We start from the raw sequence: 23519 nt of genomic DNA on the forward strand, positions 1-23519 counted from the left end.
AATGGGCTCAAGCAAATGCGGCAAAAAATGCCACAAAAAAGGGGGAATGTTTTTAACCAGAATCCATCTCGGAGCTGAAAGTGCGAGAACCTCCTCATGGACGGCCTCTGGTGACCAAGCAATAGCCCTAAAAGATGTTGAAACCACAATCCAATATTGTTTTTTAAGAACCTCTATTTGAGCATCATGATTCACAAAGAAAATCACATATAGACCCTTTTGTATTTGCCTACAGAAAGAATTATGCAACCCAAGTTTGTTATTCCAGTAATGATGGAACCAGTCATCCATAAATTTCCTTAGCGGACATTTATCAATTTCAATAGCTGAGAAAAAAATCGCAGTATCTCTTAATCTACTTTTTTCCTTAACAATTTCATCCAACATTTCAGGATTAGGAACAATGGCAAAAGGAGACAGAGAATCCGAAGGGGCCTTACCGGAGTCGGAGACATCATTGTTACCCGCGCTTGCAAACTCAAACCTTGCCCTATCGTTAATGACCGATGATCAACCCACAGCCTCAGAAAAAGACTTAGGTCGATCGCTGCTATGGGAGACTGGGTTACTAATGCCATTACCTGGAGCAGATTTAGTCGCCGTCGAAAATGTAATACTTGATGCATGCTCGACAGTCTTGCCAATACCATTCACCTTATCCATATTAAAGACTTTCATGCTGGATGTAGAAAGGAATACGCCATCAGTATTGGCATTGCCAAAGGTCGCCACCTTGACAAAGCCCCCTGAGCAGGCCGCTCACGCTTACGACTGTGCAGTTTACTGCCTTAGAGGATCCAATGCAAAGTTTAATTTCCCCGATTCTTTGCCAAAAATTCAATCATCTTCCTCGCTTTCTCCCACACAGATTCAAGCTGTTTCTACCAAATTCGCTAGAGAAGAATTCTGGTAGTTTGCGGATGACTACTCTTGATGCAGGAGCATCTTGCATGAAAAAATTATTGGGGAAAAAAAAAAAAAAAAATTGGAGAGGGAAAGTGACGAAAATTTGAGGAGAAATAATTAAAAAAATAAAAAGGAGAAAAGAAAGAGAGGATTTTTATTTTCGAGGTGCATAGGTGGCATAAATAGAAAAATAAGAAAAATAGTTGTCATTACATTAATCGAGGTGTGTAGGTGGCATCTTAGAAGCTTGTGGAAAGTTTCTTAAATCTTGCATTTAATATTTGTTGTGATCCATAAAGGAAATGTAATTTTCTAATTGGGCCACATGGTGGTGCTTAGTTGTAATTCTAGAAGGTTATGGAAGTTGTAGAAGGTTGTGGAGGAATTCTAGAAGGTTGTGGATAAGTCATGCATGGGGTGGTAAGTGCCTATTTAAGCAAGGCATATGAGCATTTCTAAATGAAGCTCAAGGAGAAGCTCGAGGAGTAGTAGCTTGAGAAGGAGAAGCTTGAGGAGTAGAAGCATGAGAAGTAGAAGTTTGAGAAGTAGAACCTAGAAGGCGTGAAGACTTCAAGGTGTGAAAGCTTTAAAGGTATAACTCTTCAAGTAGAAATTCTTGGTGAAGCTTGGTGTGAAGACTCTTATTTGGGATTTCTCTTATGTTGAAGAATTTGTAAACTTCTTTTTGAAGAAGTCATATCTATGATATCATCTTGTGGGTGTTGTAAGAATTTTCAAGTACAATAAAATTGTTTGTGAAGCATTTTTTTATTTCTCTTCATCTCCATATTGTTGCACTCTTGGTTATGAGTTGGTAGGGTGGTGTGGCCCTCTATCAACTCTTTAACTTCGACTTGTGGTTCAGAATGTTCAACGGGCAGTTCTAAGAATGAGGAGCAGGAGGAATGGATGCTCTTGTTTGATTCGCTCCTTGAGGATATGGACAGAAACCCTAACTTTGATTTGAAGACTTGCCTGTAATTGAGGATACCGATTTTCTTCCGCCTGAGGAAGAAGTTCTTTCCGACAGATGGAAGACATGCTCAAGGAATTATTGTCGTAGGATTTTTTTCATCATGATATATAGTCTTTTTAATCATTGATGTTGAGGTGGATAAATCTAAATCTTGCTATTAAAATGTTAGATGTTGAAATTTTGTTTGGAAAAATTGTTAGCAATTTGTTTGGGAAAATGGTTAGAATTTTGTTTGGGAAAATGATTAGAAATTAGAATTTTATTTTGAAGCATATAAATGTTGATTTAATTTTTAGTTTTTTTGATTCTCCATCTTTTGTTAGATTAATTAAATAAAGATAAATAAATTAGTTACAATTAGTTGTATTATGATAATTAATCCTATCTAATTTAAAATATAAATTAACCTACTTTTTATTAACATAGATAATTCTAAATCTTATCATTTTTAAGGATTTTTGTGGGTTTACTAAAACATGTTAGAAACTAAAATAGAATTTTGTTTTGGAAAACATCCATCTTTATTTAATTTTTTAGAATAATTTTTATTATTATATTCTAAGTTATTTAAATAAGATGAATAAATTTAATGTGATTGATTGCATTAAGAAATGTGAATGATGAAGTTTGTACACTATTGTTACTTTACTAAGTTACAATATAAAGTGAATAGGTGTTTAGTTAATGGAATAATAATGGGATCAAAATTTTCATAGTTTTTTAGTACATCAAAGTAGGTAAGTATTTATCTACATTCACGGTCTTTGAACAATCATGGATGTCATGTCCTTTTTGGGATTAATATATATAGATTTTAGTTTATTTTAAGTGTTTCTTTTTAATATTATTTAATAAGAAATAAATCATTTTGTAGTGTCGTAAATTGTAATTTTTTACAATTTCACACTTCTTTTTGGGCCCTTGCTTTTGTGTGTCTTTCTTCAAGGCCTTTTTGAAGCTATTTTGTCGTGTTCACATCTAAATTGTCTTCATATGAGGTGACCTAATCTAGTGTCTTTAGTTTGTGCACTTTAGAAGCACCTTTTGTTTGCCTTATTTTGGGTCACCACATTCCCCCTAAAATATGCCCAAATTTGAATATGTTGTTGTGTCAATTTTATCTTTTGCGACTCAATTCTAAAACTTCAATATAATTCTTGCATGTTGGCCTAAATGTGAAAATACCTTAAGAACCCTACCTAAGGGCATCACTTCCATTTCATCTGAACATGTTTGAAGATCTCCTTATAAGTTATCACTCCAATTCAATAATGAGCATTCCTTCATTAAGAGAAAATTTATGTACAAAGAGCATCAAACTATAACAAGATCTATCTTCAAGCATATTTTCATGATAGATTTTGTTATGATTTATCATGTTATTACATCAACACTTGAAAGATTTATCTTTAAGGCATTGCATCATTATTCCAACGACATACTCATTTCAATTTAGAATTTGCATTCAAGTATTTCACTTTAGATATGGTCTCTACCCTTACAAGGTAAATTCTCTTTTCTAAGCTTTCATTATTGTATCACCATTCTGAAAGTATATTCATATCCAATTTATAATTTCCATTCAAGTACTTCACTTTACATTTAGCCTATACCCTACCAAGGTAAGCTCTCTTTTCTAAGCAATCATTTATGTAGTGGAGATTAACACTTACCTAGGGTTTGCCTTAAGACAAGCCCCTATATAGCGGGACACTTTCCTCTGTTTTATGTGTGTAGATTCTAGAACTCACAAAAAGAGTTATGAATTTGTAGAGAACAAATTAAGATACACAATGAAATATATTTTGAACAAACAAAAAATATTGGCCATTTTCAATTTTCTTTATTTATCGATATTTTTTTCACTAGAATTTTAAGAGGACAATTTGTATAAAACATCTTGATTTGGAAGCCACTCACTAAATTTGACTTGGACATCTTTATCTCAATAGAATCTATTGAAATAGACTGACACTTTCAAGCCCAAATTGAAGGTGTAGGTTTCTTTCTATCTCTCATTTTGGATCCAAATCAACTTGATAATAAAATATTTATAATATAATACCATTGCTCCACAAAATTAAATCATATTAAAATCCAACAATTCCAACTTTTCTAAAATGCCCAATTAGCATAAAAACCAAACATGGAGGTCACCCACCATTGACAGGCATCCAAAAGCTTAACTTTTCAAACTTAACAAGTTAAAAAAAATGAGAAAACCCATTGGTCTAAAACTAACCAACACTCCAAACAATCACATTTAAAATTTGGGCTACATTTTCCAATTTCTATCTTTGTTAGGAGATATAATCCAAATAACAATAACCATTGCATAGGATCTCTATCTAAATGTTGTCTTCAATAAATCTCAAATAATTTTCCATTGTCTTCATATTCTCACATGCACTCTTAATTGTGACATAAATATATTCTATAGAACATAATCCCAAGTTTGCATAATCTTAACTTCATTCCTCAGTCCTGATGAAGCCAATCTTTGTCTGTCGCTCTACTAGTTTTCATAGAATAACCAATATGTTGACATAAATGATAAACACATTCATGAATGCAACACACAATCAGTGTATCATCTCTCTAGAAATGTTAGGATACTCCCCCATAGGAATATCATCAGCATGCATGATAACAATCTCCCCCTTTGGCATTGATGGCAACAGATGAAAAACAAATTACTATCTTTAGTACCTTTAACAAATCCCAATTTTACCAAATACTTATCCAATCTTGCATACCATGATATTGTTACTTGTTTCAATTCATACAATGCCTCCTTCAACTTACAAACCACATCTCCTTCCTCAGTCAAATAAAAACCATCAAGCTACTTAATATAAACTTCTTCTTCTAGTTCACCATTCAAAAATGTTGATTTGACATCCAACTGATATACTTTGAATTTCTTGTTAGTTGCATATGCCAAAAACATTCTAATTGCTTCTATTCTATCAACATGTGCAAATCTTTCCTCATAATCAATACCTTCTTGTTGTGAATAACCTTTACATACCAGTCTTCTTGATGTGAATAACCTTTGCATACTAGTCTTTCTTTGTTTCTCACAACCTTGCCTTGTTTATTCATCTTATTTCTGAAAACTCACGTAGTTTCAATAATGTTCTTATCCTCAACTCTAGGAACTGTTGTCACCTAAATTTGCACCCTATCGAATTTCAAGAAAAACTTGAAAATCTAGGCCAACATTGGAACAACCAAAGGCTGTGGGTAACCTATCAATGGCTGAACCTCCGGATTCTAGGCTGGCTCCTCTATGGAAAATCACCTAATTAATTCTCCTAACACTACTTTCTTGTTGAGAAAAGGGTTAAGGAAGATTGCAAACAGAAAATTAAAACTACTTTCTAAAAGGTGATGCACCAAAGATGTTTAAAGAAAGATTTCAACAAATAATAGCCTTTTACCACCAATATATCAGAAAACACTAGTAAGCACTCAAACTTTATATTGGCCTGCAACAATGTTTCACATTAAGGTCTTGATTTTCACTCATTAAGGAAATAGAAATTTTCACTTAATAAGATAAAAATGAAAAAAACACAAAAGGTGACTTGCAGACAAAATACACTTTAGTGATAGAGTAGAGCTGAGACAGATTAATAAGGAACCCTTGAATTCACAGATTAAACTATCGAATCAGAACATTACACAACACCACAAAAAAAAATTAAGGCTTGAAAATCTTCCCACAATGAACCTGTAAAAGCTTATCATATATTCAACTATTCTCCAAAATAGTTACAGAAAAATGCATAACAATACTCAAGATAAAAAATATCACTCAATATTGTTTTTTTTTTTTTTTTTAACTCTCAGAACTCTCTCTCCCAAAAAATGCCCAAAAAAGAAACTAAGTACAAAGATCCTCCCCACTCCTTGGGTCAGATGCACAATCATAGCCCTAAAAATAGCACCTCCACTCCTCCAACAAGCATCAACTGACTGAAAAAGTCAAGCTAAGGTATCAACCACCCATGTGACTCATCAAAACTGTCCTCAAAAAGCTCAAACTGTCAATAAATAACCCTAAACAACCCCTTGGAATGCTCAATCCGATCCCTAAATATGCTCAAGTAGGTCCTATATTCCCTCCATTTGTTCCCCAATTGATTTTGCATGCCTCACAAGTAATTAATTGATCATAAAAAATCAATTTAATTAATGCCTATGCACATACAAAATAAAAATAAAGCTCATAAGAAATCTAATAACATATTAATATATCTTTTACAAGATAATATAACACATTATTAACATATTTAAACATTGAGCTTTATTAAACTAAACTAAGGGAAATAAAATTAAGAAAAATGTCGATAGGCATAAGGGCTTGGACTTGAAAGGATATTAAAATATAGAAAGGGGTCTTTTAACATTTGAACCCTAGCATCATTAAGCACATTTCACTTTTCCATTTTGCTTGTTGTTTGCGATGATGAAGGGTTTTGAAACCCTTGCCGCCATGAGAGCCTAAAAAAAAACTTCTCTACTACTTACCGCGCCATGAAAACTTGAAATATAGTTTGTGTGTTGATTAAAGGCATTGCTCCATTTTCCTTTTCCCCTTTTCACAGTTTTTCAGGTAAAAAATGGTGTCCATTCATTTAGCTTGAGCCACCATGAACAATAACAGGTAAGCATGTATAAATTTGCTTTGTTTCATTTTTGGGTCTTTGAAAACGGTTAGAAGGGTTTCACAAATATAAGAAATCTATGTTTTCTCTGTGTATTTCTGCTCCTTGCACAAGCTCTTATGGTTAGCCGCAATTTCCTTTTGATGGGTATTATAAAAAATGTTGCAAACTTGCATTTCTGCGAAACCATTTTGCTACTTGTACTTTTTTCTTTTTTTCATGATGTGACAACTGATCATTGAACTTGGACTATGATGATTTGATATTCAAATAACCATAAGGTTTCAAACTTTAAAGTTTGTCCCTTAAATGATCATTCCCAATTTCTCTGTTTTAGCTACAACATAAGGTTTCATATTCGGTTAACATGTCCCTTAAATATTGTTTGCTGCTTGTTTCCTTTCTCTACATCTAGATAAAAATTGTTGATTGAGTTGACATACAGGGTTCGAGCACAGGCTCGTGACACCTATAAACAAATTCATCAACAATTTAGCTTGTCACCTAAATATCAATGTCCCTGCCTTCTGCACATGACACAAACATGTTAGCAATAAAATCGCTTGTATACATGGTTTTGATTTTCAGACTCTAATATTACTACTCCATGATTGATTGAGTTCACTATTCTTGTTCAAATTAGGATCATGGGTAAATAGTACAAGTGTATATGTATATTTTTGCAGAACCAAACATTGCTTAGATCCATATGGATCTAACCTGTACCTTCCTTTCACTTTTTGCAGGAGTTGGATGCTTGGGGAATAAGGAAGAACTCAATTTCAGCAAGGCAACCTCGAGAGTGTGGACTTAGACCAGCCATATACCCCAGGGCAATGGCTGGTTCCCTTTCTCATACTCTTGCATATTCATTTGTATCATTTATTCTTTCTTTCTTTTTACATGTTCCTTATTTGCACAAGAATAATGAATACTAGGTTACTCTCACGGCCTTGTGTGAGAGATTTTGATCATTTTTCCATTCAGTACATGTTCTTTAATTCTTTAATGTATAAACTCCAAATTGAAATTTGTCATTGTTTAATACAAATAAATAATTTTCTCATTTTATCAATGCAATGTACTTTTTCTCGTTTCTGTGAACATTAACAAATGAATGCAATTGATAAATAGTAATGAATGTTAAAGCAAAATTTCATAGGTAATGAAATTTTGATAACATTTTTGGTGACTTCCATTGGATGTATGCCTGTTATACACGAGACCAGTTGTCTTACAAGTCCATTGGGCTATGGAATCTGATAATGCATTCCTAGCACCTAAACCTGACACAAGGCAACTTCTAAAGTTGCTAGTTCAATTTTGAGTGTATGCTCGTGAATTTAATAAGACTGAAAATTCTTATTAAATTGACAGGTATGCAAGATCAAAACTCAAGTATCAACTTTAGGAGTTCAACTGTCATAATCGACCATTTGGTTGTGTGGATGTATGGACTTATGTGAATGTATGTATGCAACGTATGCATGGGTATGCAGATATGTATGACTGACAACCAGACATATATTATAGTATGTGATATGTATGTGTGTATGTGTGCGTATGTTGAATATGTGCATGCATAGGCACACATAACTATGCATGCGTGAATAAAATGGCGGATATGACTAAAGAACAATGTAAACCAGCAACTTGACTAAACTAAACTACAAAACAAAACAGGACAGAAAACAAAACAAAACTAAATGGAGATGCATTTATTGAAAACAAGGGAAACTAACCTAGTATGTACAAAGTAGGACTGAAACTCATACCTCAAAACATGGTTTGAGGTGGATCCCGTTGACAGGAATATGCAGTTCCTCTCCATTCATCTTTGATAACTAAAAAGCATTATGCTCCTTGCACTCTGTAATGATGAAGGGACCACTCCACATTTTGTCAAACTTAGTATGCTGCCCCGGTCTACTTTTCAGAACATCCCACCTCAAGACAACATCACCTTCTTTGAACACTTTGACAGTTGACTTCTTATCAAAACTTCTTTTTATTTGGAGTTGGTGGTACTCCATATCCTTCATTGCTTTGTCCTACATCTCTTCTAACTCCATAAGCTCAGCATATTTGACTGTCATTGGGTCTTGAGCCTTTAAAATTTCCAACTGACGCACAATCTCCAAAGCTAAAATCTCTATAGATAAGGGTAATCTGGCTTCCTTCCCATAAACCAGCATAAAAGGGGAATTTCCAATTGATCTCTTTGGTGTTATACGATCTGCCCACAATGCAGATTTTAGCTTGGTATGCCAACTCTGTTGGTTATCTTCCAATGTTCTCTTAATAACCCTTATCAGATTCTTATTTGTGGATTAAGCTAAACCATTACCTTGAGGGTAATAGTTTGAGGATGTATTCAAATGAATACCATGCCTGACAGCCCAATCAGTGACTTTTAATCCCAAGAATGCCAATGCATTATCAGATATAATTGATTCTGGGACTCCAAACCTGGCTACCAAATCCTCATAAAAATTTAGAACTAATGTTTCATTAGCCTCCTTTAATGTCACTGCCTCTGTCCACCTTGTAAAATAACTAGTAGCAATAAGGATTCATTTATGTCCTGAACTAGATGAAGGACTAATAGGTCCTATAAAATCCAACCCCCACCTGACGAAGGGCTGATCCACTTGAATTGGCTAAAGGGGTAAAGTTGGCAGCTTGTTTTTCCTAGTAAAAAGAACACACTTGGTACATTTTCTGACCCAAGCATGGGCATCCTTAAACAAACCTGGCCAATAATAGCCAGCCCTTAGGATTTTCCAAGCTATAGTCCTAGGTGCAAAATGCCCTCCTGTTGTTCCATCATGGAACTCATGCAAAATCTTCTCAACCTAATGAGAAACTACACACCATAGCAACACACCACTATGATCCTTTCTGAATAGTACACCTCCAAGCAACACAAATGGAATTGACTGCAACCTGAAGTACCTTCTTTTAGCTTTATTCATATCAGCTGGATATGTGCCATGCTGCAAAAAAACTTGTCATTTCAACCATCCAATCACCTTCTTTGACTTCAGCCTCCTGCTATTGTCCAGTTTGCAACATTAAAACATTGTCTATCTCAGTTAAAACAAGGCCTTTAGCTAGTTGTTCACATAAACCTTTACCTCTGACCAATTTGGTAATCTTGATATGCACATCATATTCCATGACTTTGGTGATCCATCCTGCCCTCTTTTCATTTAAATCCTTGTTTAAGAGGAAATCCTTCACACTAGGATGAGAAACCATAAGATTAATCTTGTTGTTAGACACTAGAGGTTTAATTTTTTTTAAACTTCTGATAAAATCCAGCACATGCTTCTCCACAAAGGAATAATGCTGCTCATAATCATGAAGCCCTTGACTGAAAAAGGCTATTGGCTGCTCAAAGTCATCTTCATTTTCTTGTACCAAAACTGCAGAAATACAATCATAGCTCCCATAAGCATAGAGGATAAAATCCTTATCAAAATTTGGATTTGCTAAAGTTGGAGCTTCACTTAGAGCTTTCTTGATCTCCTCAAAAATTTGCTTTACCTCTTTTGTCCAATTGAAAACTGCATGTTTCTTGAGCATGGTTGTTAATGGTTTGAGCAAATCTGTAATGTTATGAATGAACCTTCGAAAAAAATTGATCCTTCCTAAGAAACTTTGTAGTCCCTTTTTATGATGAGGCAAAGGCAGCTCCAAAATAGCAGAGACCCTCTCAGGATCAATGGTGGTTCCTTCTTTTGACACAATATAACCCAGCAATTTGCCTTGGTGAATAGCAAACACACTTTTTTTAGGATTCAAGGATATCCCAAATTCTTTGTAGCGTTCAAAATCTGCTTCAAATGGCCAAGATGATCCTTTGCTTCTTTTGAAAATACCATTATATCATTAAGATATACTAGCACTATTTTGTACATTAGTTTTTCGAAAGCCATATCCATAGCTTTCTCGAATGTTGCCCCAGCATTAGACAACCCAAAAGGCATATTTTTATAGGCCATAGTCCCCCACTTAGTTGTAAACGTTGTTTTATACTGATCCTCATCTTTAACCAAAATTTGATTGTATCCACTATAAACATCTAGCAATGAAAAGCGTTTAGCTCTTGAAACAAATTGTAGAATTTGTTCCATTGAGGGAAGAGGGTGGTGATCCTTCAATGAGGACCTATTAAGGTCTCTAAAATCTACACAAAGCCTAAGCTCGCCATTCTTTTTTCTCACTGGGACTAAATTTGAAACCCAGGAAGTGTGTTTAATTGGAAAAATTATGTTGCTCTCAATCAGTTTGTTAAGTTCTTTTTGCATTAAACGCTCCACTTTGGGATTCACAGGCCTCTATTTCTGCCTGATAGGTTTGGCACTAGCTTCCAATTCGATGGTATGTTGTGCTAATTTCGGATCAAAGCCTTTCAAGTCTCCATACTCCTAGGCAAAAACATCACTAAACTCTTTGAAAAGCTACACAAAAGACACTTTCTCCTTCGTTGTACACACTTTTCCCAGCTTAAGCTTCTTCCCAGCTGAAACCTCCACCTCTTCATAATGATCCTACTATACTTGAATGTTGGATTTTGGCTTTTTAGCTTCATCATCAGTATTAAATACTGATTCAAGGGTAACCAATCCCTTTGGGAATTTGTTGTTTTTCAGCTAGATAATCTGATCATCAAAGAGATGCTGAATTTTATCTTCATTCATCAGGGAGAATTCTACCTCTTTTCTGATAAAATTTATAATTTGTTGGTCACTGTCAAAAACCTACCAATGTACACTATTATCAGGTACAGCCGGTCTGACAACCACCTTAATCTGTTTGTTCCAGTCCTTGCCACTGACTTCCTTGGGAATATCAAACTTTGCCCCTATGGCAGCCAACCTGTCAGCATGTTTGTTCTGATTTCTTGGAATTGAAATCAAATTTATGGCATTGAAATCCTCTAACAAGTCCCATACTCTATTTTTGTAAGATTTCAACAGATTGTTTTTGGCTGTGTTCAAACTCCTCACTTGATTAACCACTAACTCATTATCTCCATAGATCCTTAAACAACAAATACCCATCCTTCTAGCCCATTCTAGTCCATGTATCAATGCTTCGTACTCAGCTGTGTTATTGGAACAACTAAAACAAAAATAACAAGAAGAATAATACCTCTTTCCACTAGGAGATATCAGCATACAACCACCACTAGCCCCAACTTTGCTTCTAACACCATCAAAATACATGTCCCAGACTTGCCCAACTAACTCCTCATCCTGTTGGTTAGCCTCTTTGACAAGATTTGGAATCACGACATTTGGTTCCATCATCATGTAAACTCCAAGGTCTGACTGTTCAACAAGAGCTGAAGTACCTTGTATTTGGTCCTGAATAGCTCATTCATCAAGAAGTATATCTGGAATATCTTCAATCAGAGTTTGACCTTCTACCCCATTATCCTCTAATTCATTTATCATCAAGTTGGCATTGATAGGGCTAGGATTATAGGGCTCAATGTGGTCTTTTGCAATAGGCTCAGATTGGATAGATACTATGGTGCCATACCTGGTCCTAAACAACATATGTGACCAATCTGAAGATAAATAACCTCCTATTTTAGTAGTGAAATCATGTGAAAGACACAAGGAAAAACAAGGCAGTAGCTCAATGATGTAGATATATTGAGGAATGGAAAAGTTTGGATAGGCATGTAGAGTCAAACCCAAACCCTTAATAACACCAACTGTGCTTACAGATGTTCCATCTAGCTGAACAACTCCCTTTTCTAGAGGCTCATACTCAATTCCTAGCTTGTCCACAATTTGTTTAGGCATAACAGAGTTGCTAGCTCCTAAATCAATCATATAGTTATGGACTAGGCTATTTCCAATGATTAAGGACACGTAAAAAGGAGGTGGTTTAGGCTGTACCAAAGTTTGAACTACTAGACTTTCTTCAGCATTAGTCAATATGACTTTAGCACTATCAGAATTAGGCTCACTAGATAAAGTCAAATCATGTAGAGCTGATTGCAACAAATCCTTTTGCCCCGAAATACTTAAAGAATCCCATAATGACATGGAAATATTAACCTTCTTCATTGAATCTAAAATATTGAAGGTAGGGACACTTACTTTGGCACCTTTAGAAGGAATCGTTGGATTATCAGTTGCTGGAACAGTAGGTGACACACTTGGTTTGGGTACACTTGCTAATTGGTTAGCAGTTGGTAAAGGTTGACCCCTTGGTGAAATCCTTTGGTTAGAAGGAATTTGCTGGGCCTGATTTGTAACTGCGGCCACTATTGGTTTATCTAGTATCGCAACTACTTTTTTTGGTATTTTGGCATCTAAAGCTCTCTTTTTGCTTCTCATGTTATCTGCTATTGCTGAGTCATCTTGGTTAACTCCACAAAAATCTTCTTTCTGCTAGTTTAACAATGTTGTTTCAGGTTGTGGCTCTACTTGATTGGATGTTGAAACTTCATTGACTATAGCTTGTTGGTTGCCTAGCATACTTTGTATCATCAGTGCTTGATTGATCATTCCATTCACACAAGTATTCTGATTGTGTGCTTGGTTACAAGGATAGCACCATTCAAAATCTTGTACCAGGTTATTCTGGACAAGAACTATTTCCTTTGAATTACTGGCATAATTTGGGTTATAAGGCTGAAAAGGTCTATTATTGTATGCTCTTTGACCCTGATTTTGCTGGAACATGGGCCTATTCCCTTGGTTTTGCTGAAATCCAGGTTGTATAGGCTGCTAATAAGGCCTATCATTCTAACTTTGCTGCTTTTTAATATTAACTATCTCATTACCAAAGTTTTGCAGCAAGCCTTTGATTTCTTGAAATTCATTTGACTAAGCTGAAACATCTCTTTGTAATGCATTCTGGGATGTTCTTTGTGTTGGCAGTGCTGGTGCAGCTGGAATAACCACTAAAGGAGCCACTTGCAATGACATTGCAGGAGGTATCCTTGGTGCAATTGGAAAAATAGGCATTGCAAGCCTTTGAGCTATTTGACCAGCTTGTATCAAGTTATTTTATGCTCTTATAGCTATTTGATATGCATTTGGGAGAGTATCTCCTCCTAATGATTGAATCATTACAACAATGTTGTTGTTAAATGCCCTTAAGAAGTATAAGAATGCATGCTCAATAGATGGCCTTACTGTTGCAGGAATTCTTTCCCAAGTTTTTTGGAATCTGAAGTTGAAATCAGATACCTGCTCATGAGGAGCCCGCTTGATAGTTGACAACTGCTCCATCAGAGACAAATGATCTAAGGTGTCCTTGAAAAAATCACACAAGGCTATTCCCAGCTGGTCCCAAGTTGTAATGGATGTTGCAGCTAACCTTCTATACCACTCTAAAGCTTTTCCTTTAAATGAGGCTGTTAAGAGCCTAATTGCAATATTGTCTTCAGTCACATGATGTAATGCACATAAATTAGCTACATCTTGAATATGCTATGTAGGAGTGGTTTGTTCTTCTCCTAAAAAGTATGGTAAAATTTTCAAGGTAGCCACTGGTATGGGTCATGCTGTGCTAAATTTAAAGGAATCCCTTGGTCAAATGTAGCAAAAGCTCTTGCCATTTTTGCTCTCTTAGTCCTTCTTCTTCTAACAAACACTAATGGAAATGGATGTACTAATACTGGACTTGTAGGAGGAGGAATAGATTTTTCTCTTCTTGTCTTGATTAAGCTTTCTTGCACTCTGTCAGCTATTCTCCTACCTCTCCTAGGTGGTGACAGCTCATTGTATTGAAGAGGTGCAACACTACTTGTTTGAACTTTACTCATAAATTGTTGCACTGAAAATGCTCATACCAAAGTAATAGAGTCGTTAAGTGTGCCTATTTTTTTCCTTCTGTAGAAAAATATATTATTGAACACACCAACAATAATATCAAAAAAACACAAAAAGAAGTACAAAACTCCTTTTAGTTCCACCGGGTGTGCCAAAAACTGTTGTCACCTAAATTTGCACCCTATCAAATTTCAAGAAAAACTTGAAAATCTAGGCCAACATTGGAACAACCAAAGGCTGTGGGTAACCTATCAATGGCTGAACCTTCGGATTCTAGGCTGGCTCCTCTATGGAAAATCACCTAATTAATTCTCCTTACACTACTTTCTTGCTGAGAAAAGGGTTAAGGAAGATTGCAAATAGAAAATTAAAACTACTTTCTAAAAGGTGATGCACCAAAGATGTTTAAAGAAAGATTTCAACAAATAATAGCCTTTTACCACCAATATATCAGAAAACACTAGTAAGCACTCAAACTTTATATTGGCCTACAACAGTGTTTCACATTAAGGTCTTGATTTTCACTCATTAAGGAAATAGAAATTTTCACTTAATAAGATGAAAATGAAACAAATACAAAAGGTGACCTGCAGACAAAATACACTTCAGTGATAGGGTAGAGCTGAGATAGATTAATAAGGAACCCTTGAATTCACAGATTAAACTATCCAATTAGAACATTACACAACACCACATAAAAAGATTAAGGCTTGAAAATCTTTCCACAATGAACTTATAAAAGCTTATCATATATTCAACTATTCTCCAAAATAGTTACAAAAAAATGCATAACAATACTCAGGATAAAAAATATCACTCAATACTATTTTTTAATTTATTTTTTAACTCAGAACTCTCTCTCCCAAAAAATGCCCAAAAAAGAAACTAAGTATAAAGATCCTCCCCACTCCTTGGGTCAGATGCACAATCATAGCCCTGGAAATAGCACCTCCACTCCTCCAACAAGCATTAATTGACTGAAAAAGTCAAGCTAAGGTATCAACCACCCATGTGACTCATCAAAACTGTCCTTAAAAAGCTCAAACTATCAATAAATAACCCTAAACAACCCCTTGGAATGCTCAGTCTGATCCCTAAATATGCTCAAGCAGGTCCTATATTCCCTCCATTTGTTCCCCAACTGATTATGCATGCCTCACAAGTAATTAATTGATCATAAAAAATTAATTTATTTAATGCCTATGCACATACAAAATAAAAATAATGCTCATAAGAAATCTAATAACATATTAATATATGTTTTACAAGATAATATTAACACATTATTAACATATTTAAACATTGAGCTTTATTAAACAAAACTAAGGGAAATAAAATTAAGAAAAATGCCGATAGGCATAAGGGCTAAGACTTCAAAGGATATTAAAATAGAGAAAGGGGTCTTTTAACATTCGAACCCTAGCATCATTAAGCACATTTCACTTTTCCATTTTGCTTGTTGTCTGCAATGATGACAGGTTTTGAAACCCTTTCTGCCATGAGAGCCTAAAAAAAAAACTTCTCTACTACTTACCGTACCATGAAAACTTGAAATGTAGTTTGTGTGTTGATTAAAGGCATCGCTCCATTTTCCTTTTCCCCTTTTCACAGTTTTTCAGGTAAAAAATTGTGTCCATTCATTCAGCTCAAGCCACCATGAACAATAACAGGTAAGCATGTATGAATTTGCTTTGTTTCATTTCTAGGTCTTTGAAAACAGTTAGAAGGGTTTCACAAACATAAAGAATCTATGTTTTCTCAGTGTATTTATACTCCTTGCACAAGCTCTTTTGGTTAGCTGCAATTTCCTTTTGATGGGTATTATAAAAACTGTTGCAGACTTGCATTTTTGCGAAACCATTTTGTTGCTTGTACTTCTTTTTTTTTGTGATGTGACAGCTGATCATTGAACTTGGACTATGATGATTTGATATTTAAATAACCATAAGGTTTCAAACTTTAAAGTTTGTCCCTTAAATGATTATTCCCAATTTCTCTGTTTTAGCTATAGCATAAGGTTTCATATTCGGTTAACATGTTCCTTAAATACTTTTTATTGCTTGTTTCCTTTCTCTGCATCTGGATAAAAATTGTTGATTGAGTTGACTTACAGGGTTCGAGCACGGGCTCGTGACACCTATAAACAACTTCATCAACAATTTAGCTTGTCACCTAAATATCAATGTCCCTGCCTTTTGCACATAACACAAACATGTTAGCAATAAAATCACTTGTATACATGGTTTTGATTTTCAGACTCTAATATTTCTACTCCATGATTGATTGAGTTCATTGTTCTTGTTCAAATTAGGATAATGGGTAAATGGTACAAGTGTATATGTATATTTTTGCAAAACCAGACATTGCTTAGATCCATATGGATCTAACCTGTACCTTCCTTTCACTTTTTGCAGGAGTTGGATGCTTGTGGAATTAGGAAGAACTCAATTTCAGCAAGGCAACCTTGGGAATGCGGACTCAGACCCACCATATACCCCCAGGCAATGGTTGGTTCCCTTTCTCATACTCTTGCATATTCATTTGTATCATTTATTCTTTTTTTTTTTTTACATGTTCCTTATTTGCACATGAATAATGAATACTAGGTTACTCTCATGGCCCTGTGTGAGAGATTTTGATCATTTTTTCATTCAGTACATGTTCTTTAATTCTTCAATGTATAAACTCCAAATTGAAATTTGTCATTGTTTAATACAAATAAAGAATTTTCTCATTTTATCAATGCAATGTACTTTTTTCCGTTTCTGTGAACATTGGCAAATGAATGCAATTGATAAATAGTAATGAATGTTAAAGAAAAATTTCATAGGTAATTAAATTTTGATAATAGGAACCAATTCCCAAGTGCTATTCTTTTCAATCTAATCTAGTTCTTCTCTCATAGCTTTAATTGAAATGTCATATTTACCAGCTTCATCAACACTTGTAGGTTCAACTTGAGAAATCAAACATAATTCTTCACGTACCTTCTTCCTTCTCATAACTCCTTTTTCTTTTCTTCCAATAATCAGTGGGATGATTCTTTGTCAAATTCCTATTAGGTGTTATTGGTTCAACTTAGATTTTTGCTCTAGGTTTAGTCCTAGGTTCCTATCTCTATTCCACTATATGCACTTCATTTTGCAAGTTAGTATCAATCTCATAAAACACTTTGACATTTTCTTTGTTAATCCTTGTATTAGCTTCTTTGTCAATTTTGTAATGAAGTATTATTTCATGAATTCTAAACTTTGCATTCATTCTAACATTTACGCTCTCAACAATAGTTTTAGTTCTGTAATTAAAACATCTATAAGCCTTTCTCTTCAAAGATTTATAAAGAAACATACCTTCATCACTCCTTGAGTCAAACTTTCCAATGTCATCATCCCTTTTAATGTAACACTAACATCCAAATATTCTGAAATACTTAACTAATGGTGCATGTCCAAACCAAAGTTCATAGGGTGTCTTACTAGTACTTGTTAGAGTAATAAAGTATTTTCTTATTAATTAGATCATATTGATTTAATTATTAAGTCACTTATTATCTCTAAATTACTTAAGCTAAACTTTTGGCATATAATAATTAATTATTATCATGTAACCTAAGTCAGTTACTTATTAGGGTTTTGATCTCCTTTATAAGGATGATCTCTCTTTGTAATATTAATTCACTTTTGATAATAACAATTTGTCTTTTTGCTAATCAAGAATGTCTCATCTATGGATCTAGGATCTCTAGCCTCCATAGCTTTTGCTTCTCTCTTTCTATGACAATTATTTGCATGCAGGTGATTCTTAGGAGTTGGGGGGTTGATCTTTCATCAACTTCAACATGGTATTAGAGCTCCAGATCTTCATGCCCATGTTTTATTTATGAGACGTTTGGCTTGGCTTTCATATCTATGATTTTTCTTTCAGAGGATTTCATTTTTAGAAGATTTTTGTATTGGATCTAGGGGGAGGGGGGGTCACTAATTTTTGGTGCACTTTGTGCCCAAGTAGACTAATGACATGAAGAAACAGATGTCTTTTTGACCCTTTTTGTGAGCATTTGTTTATAACATACTGAATTTTGTCATCCTTTAAGTATAGTATTTTGTACTTTTTGATGTATAAGATATGAACACATGGCATAGAAATGATAATCGGAATTATGTCTAAAAAGGGTTCACTTTGTTGATAAAAATCTTCCTTCATGAATGTTTAGCATGGGTAGATCTTCCTGTAGCTGAAGAGATTGCAAAGATTGTTAATTGAATATTAATGCTTTTTCTTTATAAATAAATAAATATAAATAAATGCTTGTAGGAATTCTTGTGTGCATTGAATGATGATCTCAGATATCCAAGAGAATTCAAAATAAGTCAAAATAGCTCAAGCGAAGGTCTAGCGCTGTGGAATCGCAAGTATTAAAGGAGTAGTGTCATGGCACCATTGCAACCAGAAACTTAGCAACAAAACTAGAAGGGACTTGTTTAATGAAATAATAAGGGACCTGTTTAGTGGCACAGAAAGGTGACTTGTTCCAATAGAATAAGAGGGACTTGATGAAGCAACTGAGCAGGAAAGCAAGCATCTAGGTGATCAGTTAAACATGCAAGGATAGCAGATTCCTAGATTCCTAGAAGTTACTAAAGTCAGATAGCAGAGCAGATCTAGCATCTGCTATGCACTGTATTTATGGGAATTTAAAAAGATAATTGATGTTTTTATGCCATGAATCTTGAGCTATAACAAACTATCCTTTATGAGGAAGTTGCGATTGTAGGAATATATTAGTCCCTTTTTTTTAAAATAAGACCTTGTCTATATCTATAAGGTCAAGTAGTAAGTAGATTGATAGAATTATTAGACATCCTATTTTCCAAGCAAGTGTAACATTGCCTATTGAATGAATACATGAGTTTACTAAGTTTCTACACTTTCATTTTAGTTAATCTTTTCTTCATTCTTTTGTGGGGGCCCACGTGGAAGGTGGAGTTTACTTTAGCAGTTAGGAGTTAGACTCAGTTTTCTAAGTTAAGTTTAGAACTATTGTTCCTGCAACCACTAGAAATAGAGCCAGTCACTGTTCTTGCAGCAGTAGGTGCATAGATGTATGGTTAAGTAATTAGAGTTTCCTTCCAAGCATTTGATAGTTGTCTTTCCTTTTGATAAACTAGATTTCCTTAATGGTTATTTTATTTAAGGTAGTAGTGACTTTTAGTAGAGACTAGAGCATATACTTTGCAGACATCATCTCAAGTTCACGCTCCCGAATTGATATTTAATGAAGATCAACATAGTACTTTGGTAGTAAAGGATGTCCAATCCTTCAACTAAAAAGGTGTTATATTGGTTAGACACAAACCTCACTATTGAGCTCAGAGTACCCAAAAACCCCTACTTTCATATAAAATTTGTCCAATTTGGACACAGTTAGAATCTAAGGCCAAAAAATATTGCTCCCAAATTAGGCATGTTTCCTGAGGCAACAATATTGAATTTTTTTCCATGAAAATCAAGATTTTTGGGATGGAATTGGGATATTTTGCACGAAAAATTGAGGTTTTTGGAAGACACATTGAGATTTTTTGCATAAAAATTAAAAATCTGGTGCAAAAATCCATAATATTTGGCACACAAATCAAAAATTTTGGGTGAACAAATCAAGGTGTTTTATATGTAAATCAGTATTTTTGGCACGTAAATTGAGAATTTGGGCACATAAATCAAAGTAATTTTGATGCAAACTTGACACACTTCTCAAGGTAATTTTGTGCTAGTGGACACGTTTATCAAGTCATTTGGCATAGATCTCGAGGTGGTAAATTTTTTTTATTTTTCTTGTAACTTGCTCAACTAGACTTTGATTTTCACAAACGAGATATTGCTGGAAAGTTGGTTCTGAGCCTGTCGCAATGGTGTAGATTATTTAGAATTTTGATGTTATTTGGTTACTAGTTTATGTATTCAAAGTCACATATTCTATTTTGCACTCTAGGGGACATATCTTGAGACATTCTATTATCTAGATTCTCCTCCAGGAATATCCCATTCATCTTTTTGATTTTTTGCCTTCTAGTGGATATCTTGATCGTTTCAGGTCTAGTGATCAATTTCGTTGCTTCAAATGATTTTTCATGGGTTGTACTCTCTCCCAGACTATCCTTACATCTCTTTTGATATCTGTTGACATCCTTTTGTAGTATTTTTGCAAATGCACTAAGATAAAGTGTCACATTATTGCATTTTGGGATCTTGCACATCTTTGTGTTTTGTTGTACTCACACTATATTATAAAGTGCCTTGGGGGGTTTCATGTTGGTCATATTCACCATCTTCTTTTGTCAAGTGAGTGTTCCTTCCATGACATTAGCCTCATGATGTGTCAATGACACTTGCCATTATAGGTGTTTGTATGCCTTTTTCACTCTCAATGTTCTTGGCTCTTCTTTCTATAGGAGATATTGCATTTTGTTTTAGTGTTCATGTCTTACCTCTCAGCATTATAGGGGGGTTATGTTGGTTCTATTGCTTGGTTTGATGGAGTGAGCTATGTATTTAGTATTTGATCCTATGTACTAGGCGATTGTAGTGTCTAGATACCTATGCATTTTGGTGAGATGGATCATTTACCATGTAGACATTCTTTCATTCCTATTTTTGGAGGCCATGAAGATACCTTCTATCTTTTATCGATCATCTCTTCAAACTTAGTCTTCTCTACCTGGTCATGTTCTATATAGTAGAGGTTCTTTAGATTGACAATTTGACAATGCTTGCAGGTTCATGCTTCAGTGGTGTTCTTCATTATCATCCTTTGTTCCTATCTTTTGGGACATTCCCTAGTTTGGAGGCTTCTTTAGTCCTTCACTAGTTCTTTTTAGCATTATTTCCATCTCTTTTTGGAGTAGAGTTTTTCCCACATGCTTTTTTCTATTTCTTCTCTTTATAGAGATTTGGTTGTGCTTGGGTACCTCATCAAACCTCATTGTTGTGACCCAAATTTATTTTCACTAGTAGTTTCTAGGTTTTTAGCTACTCCCTAAGTTTATCTTAAGGGGAGGTCTTAGAGTAATAAAGTATTTTCTTATTAATTGAATCATATTGATTTAATTATTAAGTTAATTATTATCTCTAGTTTACTTAAGCTAAACTTTGGGCATATAATAATTAATTCTTTTATTAATTTTTATCATGTAACCTAGGTTAGTTACCTATTATGGTTTTGATCTCTTTTATAAGGATGATATCTCTTTGTAATATTAATTCACTTTTGATAATAACAATCTTTCTTTTTTATCATCAAGAATGTCTTATCTATGGATCTGGGATTTCTAGCCTCCATAGCTTTTGCTTCTCTCTTTCTTTGACAATTGTTTGCATGTAGGAAATTCTTGGAAGCTGTGGGGTTGATCATTCATCAACTACAATAGTACATTGTTTGATTTGTACTCTATTCATAGTGTATACTATTGTATTTATTACTTCTCTCCATAATATCTTTGCTACATTATTCTCAAACATCATAACTCTCGATGTCTCTGTTATAGATATGTTTCTCCTTTCTACTATACCATTTTGTTTAGGTTTCTTAGGGGCTTAAAGTTGTCTTTTAATTCCATTTAATTTACAAAAACTATTCAAATCATTTAAAATAAACTATCCTCCTCTATTGAATCTCAAACACTTAATCTTTAATCCTGATTCATTTTCAACTCTATGCTTGAATATCTTGAACTTCTCAAATGCTTCATTTTTTTCTCTTAGAAATGCTACCCCTGTCATTCTAGTGAAATCATCAACAAGAATTATGAAATACCTTTCACTATAGAAAGCTCTTGTTTTTGTAGCACCACTTAAATTTGTGTGTACAATATCTAACTTTGTAGATGTAGCAAACTTCTTGATTGTAAATTAAGTTTTCTTCTACTCTATCATAACACATTCTTTAAATACCATGTTAGTAGGCTTCACAATCTTAGGCAAATCTCTAACAAAAATGTAGTACTGATCTTCACAATGTATCAAAGTTTATATGACAAAACCTTTAATGTCACAACCAACTATCATCCACCTTAGCAACTAAGAATGTCATCTTAGTAGGATTCAATTGGAAAATATTTCCTCTTGTCCTTGTATTAATACTACTAAGCTTACCATATTTGCCTTTGATAATGCATATATTTTCCAGTGAATTTTAATTGATATCCTTTCTTCGCTAGTTGTCCAACACTCAAAAGATATGTTTCAAACTATCAAAAAAATAAATATCATGAGTCTTAGTCTTTCCAACAAGTGTAATAGTTCCTTTTCCCTTGATATGACAAGCTGCATTATTTCTAACTCTAATGATTCCACCATCATAACTATTGAATTCAATGAATTTGTTCATATCTCTAGTCATATGATGAGAACAACCACTCTCAATAATCCAATCAGATATATTCTTTTCAACTTGTGATACTAATGCTCTTTCTTCTTTAACTTCTTTTTTAGGACTTTCTTCCTTAATAGCAACAAATCCTATTTCATCACTTTCAATCAAAAATCTTTCCACACAAGCATCTAATTCCTCATCATCAGCGAATAGACATTTCCTTGGATAAAAATAATTCTTCTTATACTTTCTTTCTCTTGTAGGTAACTTAGAAGAATAATGAATATACTCATTACATGTCCAATATTTAAATATTATTTTGTACCTTTAGGTTCTATTTGGATAAGTAGGGCAAGACCTTCCCCAGTCTTCTTGTCTTCTTTTCTTTTTAATCAAAAATTGCTATCATAATCTCCACTTGTACTAGCACTTCTTGTTATATATAGTCCAATCACTTAATACATTGAAAGTAGTCTTAATTCTAGGCAATTCTCCACTTTTTCTTATCCACATCTTAGTTGATTCCAATCTCCCATGAAGAATCTCTCTTGTGAAATTAGGTGTGTAGGGAATAATCTTCTCAATCATCTGTGTTGTTTTCTTGTATGAAAGTGTTGAATTCTTCAATATTTTCCTTATGACATCATCTTCATCCTTTGTTCCATAACAAGCCACAATTCTCGCAACAATCTCTGATATTCCTCCAAAATAATTTCTTACATATTCATCTTCCATCATCTTAGCATCTCAAAATAAACATATTCAATTTAGTAGTCTAGACTTTCTAGCAT

Source organism: Cupressus sempervirens, chromosome 9 (genome assembly GCF_028749045.1).
Source record: "Cupressus sempervirens isolate cs-2001-9-10 chromosome 9, ASM2874904v1, whole genome shotgun sequence".
Taxonomy (NCBI): domain Eukaryota; kingdom Viridiplantae; phylum Streptophyta; class Pinopsida; order Cupressales; family Cupressaceae; genus Cupressus; species Cupressus sempervirens.